Below are 5,224 nucleotides of genomic sequence, written 5' to 3' on the forward strand. Positions count from 1 at the left end.
CAGCAGTGTGTACAATCTACAAGATGCACTGCAGGAACTCATCAAGGCTCCTTAGACAGGACCTTCCAAACCCATGACCACTACCATCTAGAAGGACAAGGGCAGTAGATAGATGGGAATACCACCACCTGGAAGTTCCTCTCCAAGTCACTCACCATCCTGACTTGGAAATATATCGCCGTTCCTTCACTGACACTGGGTCAAAATCCTGGAACTCCCTTCCTAACAGCACTGTGGGTGTACCTACACCACATGGAGTGCAGCGGTTCAAGAAGGCAGCTCACCACCACCTTCTCAAGGGCAATTAGGGATGGGCAATAAATGCTGGGCTAGCCAGTGACACCCACATCCCGTGACTGAATTTAAAAATAGACAATCAATCAGACAAAAGAAATACAGATTTAGAGAGATATAAATAAGCAGAGAGACCATTACATGAAGAAAGTGATATATACAAATGTTACTTTTGGCTTAATTGTTGAACAATAAGTTTGCCTAGTTTACAATAGGAGGATTTGGTTTCATCTCGATGTTATTGATTATAAACAGTTTGTAGATTTGTATTGTATTGTAGTTATAAATAATAAAATGGTTAATTTTCTCATTCCTAAATGCTTCAGTATGTGGATGATTGTAATGACTTGACGTACCAGACAGGTTTCAACCAGAAACAGATAACTTCATTACAGAGAGCTTTTCAGATACTACAGACTTGAACCAGGTCCTCGACAAGAAGCCCCACCCCCTGGATTACCCCTGCTTAGGGCTCATTGGTTGGAGACGCCAAGGACAATCATGTGACCCTTGATAGACAGTAGGAGGGGTTATACGTTCAGTTACTACATTTCATCCCCCTTTAGTTTTTTTACAGTTTCTATTTACAGAGAACATTAGAATATCCACCAACATATACATATATACAACTCAGGTGATTAAAGATTAAGTTTCTGAGGTGGTTTCCTTATTGGGTTAGAGCGGTGTAGCTCTACCACTTGAGGTTTTCCCACTGGGTCGACATGATCAGGACCTGCAGCACCAGATACATCATTAGAAAATGGCAGTTCAGAGTTAGGTAACTCTACAAAGACATTGGGATTGTCTATTCTAGGCCGATCTGTCACCTCAGGGATTGATGGTTCAACGTTAATCGCAGGTGGAATAGCTGGTTGTTCTCTCTATTCTTAAGATGATCCACATGTTTTTGAACAATTGAGTTTTCCACTTACACTGGAAGGACAAAGGACCAGTTTCGGAGACAATTGTACCAGGAATCCAACACAGACCACTTCCAAACTTTTGCACAAAAACTGTGACTCCTTCAATAGATCTTTAAGCTTTGCTATGAATATTGTAATTCAATTTTTGATTACCCTGATTCTTCTCTGCCTTCCCCTCTAAGTTTGGAAACACCTTGTATATAGGCAGCGTTTCATTAATAATTCAGATGGTGTTGAACCCGTAGTTGAATGAGGCGTCGTATGATAACTGGGAAGAAAACTGGAAAGCCGAGTTTCTAGAGTACCTTCTGATAATCTCTTCATTCCAGATTTGAAAGTTTGCACGGATCCCTCTACTAACCCATCTGATGAGGAATGATATTGTGCTGTTTTGATATATCTAATTCCATTTAAATTCATGAGTCTTTGAAACTGTACTGGTGAAGACTACCATTATCAGAAACGACTTTGGGTAGTCTATGTATACTAAAACTATGATACAGCTTTTCGATAGTTGCGCTCAATGTCGGTGATCTGACTTTATACATATCCAACCACTTAGAATGTGCATCTATGATTAATAAAAACATGGTACCTAAGAATGGTCCTACATAACATGTAGTGTGACCCAGGGTCCAGCAGGCCATTACCACAGATACAGTGGAGCTGAAAGAGGCAACTTCTGTTGTTGCTGACGATGGAGACAACGCTTGACCATGCTCTCAATGTCGCTGTCAATGCCTGGCCACCAGACAGAGCTTCGCGCAAGCATTTTCATCTTCGGTAAGCCTGGATGTGCACTGTGAAGCTCTGTGAAGAGTGGTTCTCTTCCATGCAAAGGGACGATGACTCTTGATCCCCACAACAAGATTCCATCTTGACAGCTTAACTTTGTTTATTGGGCGTGGAATGCTCTCATCTCTTCAGACACTGGTGAATTTGACCATCCTTGCAATACAAGGTCTCTGGTTTTCGACAAAATTGGATCTCTGTTCATCCAATTTTTTATTTGCTTCACACACACAGGTGAAGAATCCAGGAAATTCAGCACAAGCACAACCTCATGTGGCACAGGAGCATGTACAATGCTATCTAGTAATGGGAGACGACTGAGTGCGTCAGCATTGGCAATGTGTAAGCCAGGACGGTACATAAAGGTATACTCATACACAGATAATATCAAAGCCCAACATTGTATTCTTGCTGATGCTATTGGCAGAATGACTTTATCCTCACTGAATAAACCCATTAATGGTTTATGGTCTGACACGATGGTGAAGTGTTGTCCATGCAGGTCCTGGTGAAATTTCTTCACTCCGAATATCACCGATGTTCCTTTTCTAGCTGGGAATAATCCTTCTCGGCTGTGGAGAGGGTTCTGGAGACATAGCTGATTGGCCTTTCTGATCCATCTTCCTTTCTATGTGATAACACAGCTCCCACAACATAAGGAGGTGCATCAAATGTTAATACCAATTCTTCCAATGGATCATAGTGTACCAATAAACACGATGAATGTAATAGCTTCTTAACTTTCGCAAAGGCCATTCCCATGACCAACGATGATTCTTTTTTAGCAACAAGTGTAATGGTGCCAACACTTGACAAGTTTGGCAAGAAACGGCTATAATAATTGATCATGCCCAGAAAAGACTTGAGTTAGGTTACACTGAACAGAGAGGGCGCCTCTTTGATTGACCTGACTTTCCCCTCTACAGGATGCAACCCCATGGCATCCACCCTGTGACTCAGGTAAGTAACTTCTGGCACTTGGAATGTACATTTCTCTGTCTTTAATCGTACACCAGCTTCCAAGAATCATCTTAGCACCACTTCCAGGTTGGCCAAGTGCTCGGTTTCAGTTGACCCTGTGATCAGAACATCACCCAGGTAAACTACCACTCGGGGAAGTCCTTGCAAAAGACTCTCCATTGTCCTTTGTGAGATTGCACATGCAGACGATACTCCAAAGGGTAGGCGAGTATATTGATACAGACCCTTGTGCGTGTTGATGGTTACATACCCTCTGGACGTGCTCTCCAGCTCTGTCTGTTGGTATCCATGGCTCATGTCCAGTTTTGTACAGGATTTGCCTATAGCTAACTTTGCATTTAGGTCATCTATCCTCAGGATAGGATATTTATCTAGTTTGACTGCCTTGTTCACTGTCAATTTACAGCCCCCACTAGTCTGTACAGTTTGGTCAGGCTTCACCTCTTGGACAATGGGCACTGCCCGTTCCGAAAATTGGACTGGTTGGATGATGCCCAGCTTGGTATTCAACTCTCTTCAGGGCAGATGTGTGGCTGATGAGAGGAGACTTTACATTTGAATTTCCAAGACGAATTTTGTACACACTCGAGGGTTCCTGTGTCAACCATCCAAACCACTCTCTGCACAGTTCCAAGAGTTTGTCCAAATGCCAGAGGAGCACGGGATTGTTGTGATGTCACTGGGGACCCTGGTCAATTCTTTATCACTGGGCATTACAATGGAAATTGCTGAAGCCTTTGCTGAAATCCCCAGAAAGTCATCTGGATACACGATGGGAGCTATCCCTCCCAGCATAGGAAATAACGCACTAATAGCAAAGTGGACCCCTCAAAATGACCTACGCGGGCACCCAAAGTCTCGAGCCTTCATTTCCCATGGTGGCACCAATGGAGTATATGAGGCCGTCTATGCCAATAGTTGGCTTACTGTTGTTTTATGACCAATAGGACAACTTACTTAGACTTGAAACCAGAGGAGCTGCAAAAGTGGTTGATGTCGCAACTGTATGGATATCAGATCTACTGGGGGCTCTTAGTGAGGTCATAAACAACTCAAAATGTCACCAAAACATGCAAGAACTCTCTGCCCTGCACACGGATCAGCCAGAGTCTCCGATGGACAGAGCCATTTTCTGGGTCGAGTACACTGCGCAGTACAAAGGCGCATCACAGTTACGTTCAGAGTTTTATAAACTTCCCTGGTGCCTATTACTCTGTAGATGTGGTGATGTTTCTGCTGTTGGTGTCACTAATGAGTATGATGCTGATAGCTGTAATACTGAAGAAACTTTATAACATCATGCTGAAGAAGAAGGAAAATCTTCTGTAAAACTGGACTATTTTTGGTGGGCACTTGAGTTCTTTGAAGTTAATAATAGAAGCTTTGGTCATGTCAATGGGATGATGTCCTGATGTCATTGGTTTTCCAGTTGATCTTAGTGTGTTGAAAATTGCAATGTGCCTTTTGTCCAATTAAGGCTACCAGACACGTACGCCAGTAGAGCGAGTCTAGAAGGAGAATAAAGGAATCCATGTTTTAACAGCATTTACAGCAGTTCCTGCTTCTTACCGAATCTTACTGCTTCTTCCCAAGATGATAATCTGAAACATTGCTTTCAGGTCTACAACTCTTGCAAGGTGTTTCTCTACATTCTAGAGACAGCATTGTAAGCGGGAGATTTTATCGGGAGGCTGTAGACTGTTGTTGGACACGCATTGAGACACTGTAGCTCGGGATTAGCAAGAGAATGTGCACACATACACACTGATCTCACCAAAATAACCACTCAAAGGAAAAAAATAATCTTGACTTGTTACAGAGAGGCTTTTCTTTGAAGGAACATGAGTCTGGATCCTTGATCATGCCCTATCACTGCACTGTAGGTCAAAGTAGCTTTGTCAATGCCTAATCTACCATGTTTTGATGTACATTCAGAGCCATCATCTGGATTATTCCCATGTTGATAAAAGTGGCTACAAAGTTTTGAAGGTGTGATGGCAGGTTTTGCAATCACAGATGATCAAAAGGAAACAAGGTTTTACTTTTCCACAGGAGATGAAGAATTGAAAGGTATTTTTGAGACACGTACACCTGTGCAAGATGAAAATGACTACAACTCGCAGAAAATGCTCTACCAGACTATTCGTGCGCAAGAAAAATACAATGTCTAAAACAATTGTCTCCGAAGCACTAAGCAAGAAAGAAAAAGAGATAAGTGACCAATATTGCATGTG

The 5,224-nt window shown here is 42.4% G+C and overlaps 1 pseudogene; it reads left to right on the top strand.

Annotated features, from left to right (window-relative positions):
• Window positions 1–1,016: 1,016 nt before the first annotated feature.
• Window positions 1,017–4,319, top strand: LOC144681434 (UDP-glucuronosyltransferase 2A1 pseudogene; annotated as a pseudogene).
• The last annotated feature ends 905 nt before the right edge of the window (window positions 4,320–5,224 follow it).

The sequence above is a fragment of the Cetorhinus maximus genome, chromosome 6, assembly GCF_964194155.1.
Source record: "Cetorhinus maximus chromosome 6, sCetMax3.hap1.1, whole genome shotgun sequence".
NCBI lineage: Eukaryota > Metazoa > Chordata > Chondrichthyes > Lamniformes > Cetorhinidae > Cetorhinus > Cetorhinus maximus.